Consider the following 10,421-nt stretch of genomic DNA (forward strand, 5'->3'; position numbering starts at 1 on the left):
CTTAGCTGAAATGTGTGTTGTGTGGCTAATAAAGGTTTTTATGGAAACGGAGAGTCTCCATAAATGAGGCTGTTGAATTATCAGAATAGATGGGGTTGTTTCCAAATCACTTTGAGGCCTGAGGAGATTGATTCCATGAACAGCCCAAGGCCACAAGGCTGTTCCTGGTAGGGCTGGAACGAAACTCTCAGATTTATCTGGGATCATCTAAAATTTCACAGAGAAAAGAGAGGTTGGCTGGCAGGAACCCCCTCGGCTTTCCTCCCTGACACATCCGTGCCTCACTCAGAAAGAAGGGGTGTCCACACTCCTTTCCAGAGCTAATCTTGCCTCCTGTGCCCCATGTCTATCCCCTCCAACCCATCTGGGGGCTCGTTCCTACACTCACCCCGTCCCTGAAGTTCCCACTCTCCACTACGGCTTTCCTATCACCATGCCCCAAACCTCCTTGCCCTGAAAACCATTACCCTTCCTTAGTCCTGTGATCAACCCCCTGCCCTTCACGCTTGCCCCTACCGCCCCCTCTGTAAGCAGGTCCCACACCTCCTCTGCATATCCTGACTCCATCCTCTGCTGATATGACTCTTAAGGCTTTAGTTTCACATTGTCCTCTCTCCTGACCCTGATCTCCAACTTCCTATTAGTCATTTCTACTTGGATATGCCAGAGGGACCTAATGTTCAACATGCCTAAACGACACTCCTCGAATTCCCTCAGACCTACTGCCTTTCATCCGTACTCCCATTTCATTTACTCACAGATGCTAGATTAGATCTTTTATTTCTCTTTCATTTTTACATGTAACCCTCCTCCCTCAGCCCCTTCTCTGCTGGCGGCTTTTACTTTCTTTGGCTTCTTCCAGAATCCATTTATTTATTGCACACTTAGTACACTGAGTGCCAGGCATTGTGCTAGGCTCTGGGGCTGTCATGGTAAACAAGACAGACAAGTTCCGGGCTCGCAGGCTCTGCGGCTAAACAGAGGTCACAGATGAGTCAGCAGGCAACCATAATCCAGAGCAACAAGTGCTTTGTTGGGGGATACACAGAGCACTGTGAAGACTGACGAGAGGTATCTAACCTTCTCCGGGGAGGTTAGTGAAGGCAATAGGAAGACAGTAAGTTAGACCTGTAGGAATTATCTAGGGGGAGGAGAATTTAAGGGTGTTGCCGGCATATGTGAAGGACCAGAGCCAAAAAGGACAGCAGGACACATTGGTGAATGAAAGGCGTTCCCTAGGACGGAAGCCTGAGCTCCAGGTGGGGAGCGGATCTGACAGAACTGCTGGCCAGGTCGCATCAAGCTCGTTGGGTGAGTTAAAAGAGTTTGGAAGTCATTCCAAGAACAATCTTGAACATTCAAAGGGTTTGGGGCAGAGGAGGGGTGTGATAGGATTGGTGTGTGAGAAAGGTCGCTCTGGTCTCTCCTTAGTGTGGCAAACAGCAGGGAGGGAGGCCAGAGCAGAGCGGAGGAGCTCCGGCTTGAGGTTGTTGCCTTAACCTAGGGAAGAGAAAACGGTGAATGGTGCCCGTAACTGGGGCAAACAGCACACATCCATTCGTTTCTAATCTTGATTGACTTCTTGGGCACATGCTAGGTTGCAGGCGCTGGAGGAGATGCCAAGATGACTAAGCCTGTTTCCGGACTGAGGAAGCTCACTGTCTGGTAAGAAACAAATTATTATTCGTCACATAAATAAAGGATTGCAATGCAGTGTGATAGGTGCTATGACAGAGGTAAGGACAAATGCCCGTGGGAGTCAGAGGTGGGCAGCCCAAGAGGCCTGCTAGGGGTGGCCACAGTTCTTTCCCTCCAGGGGAGGTGAGCTTTGCCTCCCCACCCTGGAAGAGGGTATTCTTACTTCACTCAGAAGTGAAGTGTGGTTGAAACTAGGCTTTTGTGCCCCAATTCTTGGGAGACTGAACTCTGTGAGGCCCAGGAGCCCAGGTTGACACTCCCCGGGAAGGCTGCCTCCAAGACTGCTAGGACGGGCTCCACAGAGACCATGTCAAGAAGCCAGTCCGGAGTATAGAACTTCCCTGCCCTCACCCGGCATGAATTTGTTCAAGAAAGTTTTAGTCCCAAAGGATTTGTTAATAAGGGATCATTTCTCTCTTCTGCCTGCCCAGCTCCTATGCCTGATTCAAAACCACGTTCAAATTCTGCTCCATTGGTTCTCCCCTTTCAGCATCGAGCCACACCTAAATCTTCACCATCCCCCCAAACCTCCGTTCATGAATCGGCATCGCCACAAACTACTCTCTGCTCTTCTGGAACACATTCATAGTAGGTGCTGAGTGAGCAGTGAGCATGCGGGTCAATTGATTGTCTTTCCCCCCTCATTCCAATCCTTAGAGACTTCTACGTTAGGATTTCCACAGCATTATTTCCTCTGATACTCTGATGTGGGTTTGTTCGCGCGCAGATAAGGTTTGTTTAATAGTAGCTACAGCCCCTTTTTATGGCATCTCTTCCATCTACCTGTCATAGCGGGCTTTCAGAAATGCAAATCTGACACCGTTACCCCCGTGCTTAAAATCTTGCATGAGTGCCTATCTCCCAAGAGATGAACCGAAGCCCCAAGCATGGCATACAAGAATCTTTAGGAGAGGTTCCTTGGGGCCCCTGGGTGGCTCAGTCATTAAGCCGCTGCCTTCGGCTCAGGTCATGATCCCAGGGTCCTGGGATCGAGCCCCACATCGGGCTCCCCGCTCCGCGGGAAGCCTTCTTCTCCCTCTCCCACTCCCCCTGCTTGTGTTCCCTCTCTTGCTGAGTCTCTCTCTGTCAAATAAATAAATAAAATCTTAAAAAAATAAAATAAAAAATGAAAGAGGTTCCTTGCCAACGTTTCTGGCTGTATCCCCTGCTTTCCATAAGACTGAGCTTTTCCATAATAGACTGTGTCCTTGTCTTGGATGTTCTGCCTTGAAAGCTCTCCCTCATCACCTTGTCCTACTGACCTTTTATCTCCACCGTTCAGCATTTTACTTCAAATGCCTTCTTTAAGGGTTCTCCCTTGACTCACTCACCCTCTCCATTGTGAAAAATGATACTTAGACATATATGACCATATTGTTACTGTTTACATTTCTTTTCTCCATTAAATAGTAAACTCTTTGAGGACAGGGGCTGTGTCTTTGGGACCGCAGGATTTAGCTCAGCACCTGGTTGGAAATGCTTCGGAGGGTCTCAAGAAACAGAAAGAATGATCTTGAAGGATCTATGAAGCAATATTTTTGGTGGGGAGTTCAGGTATGTTCCTGGGTTCCTGGGACTGAGGCTCAAACTCATCCCATGTTCAATGTCGGTGTTTACTTTCCAGTGCCCCACTTGATCTTTACCGCCTCCTCCTACCCTCTCTGCCTTCCTGCCCAACTGCTCCTTTCTCTAAGATCTCTGGTTGCAAATTTCCTTTTTTTAAAAAAATTAAAAAAAAAATTTGTTTATTCATTTGACACAGAGAGAGCAAAAGCAGGGGGAGGAGCAGCAGAGGGAGAGGGAGAAGCAGGCTACCTGCTCAGCAGAGAGCCCGATGCGGGGCTCGATCCCAGGACCCTGGGATCATGACCTGAGCCGAAGGCAGACACTTAACGACTGAGCCACCCAGGCGCCCCAGGTTGCAAATTTCCTGTAAATGTAAGTATACTAAGGTGAGGGTAACTAAGGTGTAAGGTGTATTTGTATTTCAATAATGAGGATGGGGGTGCCTGGCTGGCTCAGTCAGCAGAACCTGTGACTCTTGATCTTGGGGTCGTGAGTTCAAGGCCCACGTTGTGGGGAGCATTTACTTAATTAAAAAAAAATTTTAGGGGCGCCTGGGTGGCTCAGTTGGGTAATGTTTGCCTTTGACCCAGGTTGTGATCTTGGGGTCCTGGGATCGAGCCCCGTATCGGGCTCCCTGCTCAGCCAGGAGTCTGCTTCTCCCTCTCTCTCCTTCTGTATCTCCCCCCACTCCCCTGCTCATGCTCTCTCTCTCTCTGTCTCTCAACTAAATAAATAAAATCTTTAAAAAAATTTTTTGGGTGTCCCCCCAATTTTTTTTTTAAATGAGGATAAGTTTTGGGCACCTGGGTGGCTCAGTCAGTTAAGCGACTGCCTTCAGCTCAGGTCATGATCCTGGGGTCCTGGGATCGAGCCCTACATCGGGCTCCCTGCTCAGCAGGAAGCCTGCTTCTTCTCCCTTTGCCTCTGCCCCTCCCTCTCAACTCATGCTATCATTCTCTCTCTCAAAAATAAATAAAATCTTAAAAAATAATAATAATAAATGAGGATAATTTTTAAATTTTATTATTTCATTGGACTCTTAGAAAAATCTTTTGTAGCTGGAAAATAAACATTCCCTTTTTCTTCTTGCTGACAGCAGCCACAGAGAAGGAGGGCTCTTGGCTAAGAATTTATTGCAGTCTTGCGAGAGCCGTAGTCTCCAGGCCTTTTTTTTTTTTGTACAGCTAAGGGAAGTGTATCTGAGACGTGTGGCCCAGCCCAGGGCCTGTGTCTTGTTACCAGATGGTCTGAAGGGGAGAGCGCGAGGGGGTGTGTGGGCGAAGAAGGAAAGGAACTACACACTGCCTGGCATGATAATGTGACTGGGCTGGCTCTGTGGAGAGATGGGCCTCCTGACATTTAGGCTACAGCCTCTGTGAAGGGCTTGTCCTCAAGCAGTGTAAGAGCACGTGTTCAGCGCATCAGTAGCCTTGTTGGCAAGTGGGGAAAGGTGCCCGTACTCACGCTGAAAGCAAGATTGGAAAGGGGCCCTTGACTCAGAGGCCGACACCCACCTTGGACCTCACTGCAGGACCTAGAGCCCAGCATATGAGTAGGATTTGCAGGGTTAAGTCACTGATGGTCCAGAACCTGTGATGTGGACTGGTACTGTGGAGGGGAGGGCGTGCTCCCTCCTGGGATGTGATCCAGCCTCTGGTCGGTCAGGGGTGGGGTTTTCTATGAGGTGGGATGGGGGAGTGGAATACCCAAGTATTTTGGCAAGGAGGAGCAGTCCTCGGGATAGGGAGTCAGGCAAGACTGAGGGTGTGCATATGACGCAGATTTCTGATTGTGAGCTGAGCTGCTTGAAAGCCACGGTGCTGAAAGCAGCTGGTGCTGAACGGGGGCAGGCCTGGAGGCAGAATCTTAGGTCCCCTGTATAAGGTGGGCAAGTATACACTCCTTTTTATAGACGAGACACTGAGGAAGTTGTGAAGAAAGCAATCGCTGACCAAGCCTTGGCTTTGTGCTAAGCACTGTGCCAGGTACTTTCTTGAGTTACTTGGTCGGCTTCTCAGGTGGCTGTGTGTGGCTGGGGTGGTATCCCATATTTAGAACAGAAGAGTTTGGGTGACTTGCCCAAGGCCTCACAGGTCTCAAAGCTTCCTGGAGGAATCATTTGACTTCCTGGAGCAGTGTCCTTGGCTGCTCAGGGAAAAGCCTTTGAAGAGGGTATCGGGAAAATGACATGCTGAGTGCAGGTGAATGAATCTCTCGTGGTTACATTTTAGGGATCAGTGGAGGGAGGCAGAAATGCCTCGCCTCTCAAATCACACTTCAAAGGCAACAACAAAGCCTTAGAAGTAAAACCTGCACTGCATGGCTGGTTTGTGTGGGAGACAACTCCTGGGCTCTTTCTAGGCTGCACAGAAAGTACTGGGAACATTAACACGAGAGCAAAGGATTTCACTGAAGGTCACCTAGAAGTAGAGAACAAAGGAATGGCACTAAAAGGGTATCTTTACCCATAAATTTTTCCCAAATGGTGAGCAAGTGTTTATTGGGACCAATTATGTGGCTGCTACCATGATAATGGGTGTGGGGGAGTTAAAACCTACAAACCTTGAGCGTTTGAGGCATTTAGAGCAGTGCACATGCACGCACACACACACACACACGCACACACACACATGCATGCACACACACACACGCACGCACGCAAACATGCACGCACTATGAGCAGTCCTCTCTCGTGTGTGCCTGTACGCTCATGCAGGCATGGAAGGGTCTGGGTGGAAAGGGACGTGCGGTGAAGTGGCCAGCCAGTCAGGATGAAGGTGTAAAGGCTGGGATGTCTCCTGGGGGCAGACCTGTAATGCTGAAGAGAAGCGCTGCAGACCGTCATAGGGTTTGCCAACTGACGTTTCATCTGGTTGTAGTTAGCGGGTGTCAACTACATTTCCAGCTCCCGTACCTGCGATAAGGCTAGGAAACTCTGGGAAAACGTACCAGTTTAGTGATAGCAGCAAAGAGGGGAATTAAATGAGTTTATTTATCTGGGAAATTCCGTGATTTATGAGATATCAAGGAAGCAGTGTCTTCCCGTAATGTTAGGAGCCTGGGAGTGTTGACTTCTAGTTTTCTTGACCAGCTCTGTCCTTGACATATAGGGTGGCCTTAAGACCTTCTTCCTGCCTCATTCTCTTCATTTCCTGCTACTGCCCTTGCAGCTCAATTGACCCTCTCCTTCGGGCTGACCTGCTCCCCACCTCCTGCGAGCTATGCTGTATTCAGGGCTCAGCCTCTACCCACGCTGCCCTCCCCCTTCACACACACACACACACACGCACGCACGCACGCACTATGAGCAGTCCTCTCTCTCTCCCCCTGGAACTGAGGCTGTTTCCCAAAGGCGAAGGAGAAGTACATTGTGGATACTCAGCCACCATGTAACCTGTGTTGAGTATCCCCGTGCTCCTTATTTTAGTGTTCTATATATGTGCCCCTGTCAGCATCACATTCTGTTTTATCCACAGTGGACTGCAGCTGTCCAAAGCTGGAGCAAACTTCGCTTCTGGCCTGGGCCCACAGCCCACACAATGTCCTGTGCAATAAATATCAATTGGTTTGTTAATGAAATTTATTGCCCATTTTGTAAAGTGGTGACCACAGTTGCCTACCAAGCAGTTTTAGATCATTAGGGGGAAAAGAGTCATATAAACATAAATTATTAACTTACGAAACAATTTCCTTTAAACAAAATCTGTAAATACTTTCTCTTTTGTGGTTTTCTGTATCACATGAATAAGCTTTACTATAACTTACACATACCCACGAATATAATACAATCAGAAAGTTTTGAGCAATCAGAGCACCTAAGCCTGATTTTGAAATTTTGTTTTCAAAATGAAAATACTTTTTTTTTCTGATTAAAGTAACTACTGTATTGGATCAAAGTTAGTAGTTTTCCAGAAAAGAAACACAGTTTCTTTATGTTCTGGAGCCTGTTTTGAGTGCTGTTTTATGCACTGTACAAATGGTATACTTTATATTTTGTCTCTACTATATTTTTTCAACATGGTTTCAGGGAATATTTACACATTGTACATATTCTGTTCTTTAGTGATAATAAGTGCCATTTATCGAGCACAAAGTATGTACCATGCATTTCATATTTATTGGCTCATTGATCCCTCCCAATAATCCGGGGGGGAGGTTTCTCAATGGTATGTTTGTGTCCGTGTGAATTCTTTTTTTTTTTTTAAGATTTTATTTATTTATTTGACAGAGAGAGTGCAAGCGACAGCACAAGCAGAGGGAGCTGCAGAGGGAGAGGGAGAAGCAGGCTCCCCGCTGAGTGGGGCTCATCCCAGGATCCTGGGATCATGACCTGAGCCGAAGGCAGACACTTAAATGACTGAGCCACCAGGCGCCCCTCCCGTGTGAATTCTTATCAAAAGGCCTCCACTTCACAAAAAGCTTTTAATCAGGTGGGTAAGATGACCACCAGGTGGATGTCAGGAAGCTTCCTTCTCCATCACCCCAGGGCTTACACGTTGGGCTCAGGAGCAAAAGGTCATGGTGGCAGGAAAATGAAGATCATGTATGGATGGTCTCAACAACATGGACTTCTTCTTACCAAGGCTGACCTGACCCCCGCCACTGCTGTGAGCCCAGTTTTGCAGCAGCACACCAACTCTTTGTTATGGCTCTAGTCATTGGTGAAATCAGCCAGCTACCTGGTGACTGCTGTATTACATTAGACCCCTCTGTCATCAAAAGGGTACCTCTAGGGGCGCCTGGGTGGCTCAGTCGTTAAGCGTCTGCCTTCGGCTCGGGTCATGATCCCGGGGTCCTGGGATCAAGCCCCACATTGGTTACCCTGCTCAACGGGAAGCCTGCTTCTCCCTCTCCCACTCCCCCTGCTTGTGTTCCCTCTCACACCATCTCTCTCTCTGTCAAATAAATAAATAAAATCTTTAAAAGAAAAAAAAGTACCTCTATTTTGTCCTTTATCAGAATAAATGCTTATCCTAGATTGTGTCTGCTTTCCAGGATTCTGCTGATAAAAAATTGTGAAGTTAGGGGCACCTGGCTGGCTCAGTCGGTAGAGCATTTGACTCTTGATCTCAGGGTTGTAAGTTCAAGTCCCACATTGGGTGTAGAGGTGACTTAAAAATCTTAAAAATTGTGAAGTTAGGGTGCCTGGGTGGCTCAGTTGGTTAAGCAACTGCCTTTGGCTCGGGTCATGATCCTGGTGTCCTGGGATCGAGTCCCACCTCGGGCTCCCCCTGCTCTGCGGGGAGCCTGCTTCTCCCTCTGCCTGCCACTCCCCCTGCTTGTGCTCTCTCTCTCTCTCTGTGTCAAATAAATAAATAAATAAAATCTTTAAAAAAAATTGTGAAGATAATGAATGCCTTAAACATTTCCAAGGTGTCCCACAAACGTTGTTTTACAGTGAAAGAAAGAAGTCGTACACTGCTATCATAAGATTCAGTAGTCTTATCATGTGCCCCATTGTCAAGGAGTTATAGAACGGCAGTGTGCATGGGCGAGCAAAGACATAGCCCCTTCAGAGATTGGTGTGCTATACTGCAGGGTGGGGCTCATGCTCTGAGCCAATGACCTACACAAGGATTGGTCCCTCCCATAGCCAAAATACACGGAGGTGGGGCACCTGGCTGGCTCAGTCGGTACAGCATGTGACTCTTGATCTCAGTCAGGGTCATGAGTTCAAGCTCCACGTTGGGTGTAGAGATTACCTTTAAAAAATGAAAAATACACAGAACTATGAACCAGGAAATGAAAGTGGGCAAAATTATACCCAGTGACCCATTCACAAATTTCTTTGCTTCCTATCCCCACGTAATCTGTTCTTTGCTGGTTTTAGTGCCCAGGGGAAGAAAACTTCCACAGGAGACATATTGAAATACAAGCTCATATAGCTACCTGATGTTTTGTCTACTTGTGTCATCAAGCAAACAGGAAAAAGGGGGAGTTGGAGTGTTGACTGGGTCATTGATCCTTCCTTCCTTCAAGGGAAGTAGGATTGCTGCTAGACAATATAGATAGGGAGGAGGATATCTTCCACATCCTGGGAAGTATTAAGTAGGAAGAGGGCTGCATGCATAAAAAGGGTAGGTTATAGCAGACTTGGGTCATTGCTTTGGCTGTCCACTTCCAAACGTCCATCCCACTTACGAGTCTTTCCCAGTGAAGGAGTCCTAGTGGGATAAAGGATCCTGTCTTCCACCGTGGAAGGCTGAACCAGCATTTCCTCTTCCCACAGGGAACATAAATTGGTTTAGCCCAATTCTTTGAATCTGGAGGGCGTGCCACAGAGATGTAGAAATGGTTACTGATAATTCACAGAGCCAAGTGTCCCCTAGAGGCCTCCTGGGGTTTATCGGCCAGACTGTTTCTGAGGTCAGTCCTGGCTAGGGATCATGGGTATGTGGACAGATTTGGGTTTTGCCCATTTTCCAAGCCTGGTTCTCCAGTTTTCCTGGAGATCACCTTTCAGTCAATTCTTTCTCTTCTTGAGTTATTCATAGTTGGTTCTGCTGTTTTCAGTCAACAGCTCTGACCGGTATAGAGGGGAAGCAAGCACAAACATGAATCTACCTTTTATGTCACAATTCAGGCTACACATGTCTTTTTTCTTCTTTCCTAAGCACTAAGTTTTCTTTACTTCCCTTTTGAATAGATAGTGGATAGAATAAATTCTTTAAAAATAAGAGAGCAGAGAAGAAGCAAAACCTCAAGGCATGATAAAGAAAACATATTGATAACAAGCAATTTAACACATGTCTAATTACATCTTTTACTCAAACTGAGCTATAGATCTTAAACACCTCAAGACAATAGCAGAAACAACAAACAGAGAGAAAGGAGGGAATTATAGACTAAGAGCTGAAATTATTTTACCTCACCAGAAAATGGAGCCAGACTTTGGTTTTTGGTTCCACATGAAAGGAACTTGGGAGTTGCCACTTTATCCTAGCAATAAGTAAAAAGCTGAACAGACTGAAGAATCAACAATTTTTCTTGGATCTGTAAGAGAGGGCAGGACACAGGACAAACTGCTGCCCCCAAGATTGGAAAGACAAACAGACAAATAGAGGAAGTCTCAAAAACTCAAAGCAGAAACTGGAAACCAGTGCTGGGCTAGGAAAGCCTGAACTATAATGGACGAATTGCTGGAGGCTCATGTGGAC

General features: G+C 47.1%; 1 long non-coding RNA gene across 1 annotated transcript; it reads left to right on the top strand.

The window, feature by feature from the left end:
* Positions 1-842: 842 nt before the first annotated feature.
* Positions 843-5,880, top strand: LOC145721697 (uncharacterized). The gene is made up of 3 exons (XR_014145542.1): positions 843-1,311; positions 1,598-3,252; positions 3,461-5,880. It is a non-coding gene; the product is annotated as an uncharacterized LOC145721697 (long non-coding RNA).
* The last annotated feature ends 4,541 nt before the right edge of the window (positions 5,881-10,421 follow it).

This window comes from Leptonychotes weddellii, chromosome 5 (assembly GCF_054177405.1).
Source record: "Leptonychotes weddellii isolate Sample4059 chromosome 5, ASM5417740v2, whole genome shotgun sequence".
In the NCBI taxonomy this organism is placed as follows: domain Eukaryota; kingdom Metazoa; phylum Chordata; class Mammalia; order Carnivora; family Phocidae; genus Leptonychotes; species Leptonychotes weddellii.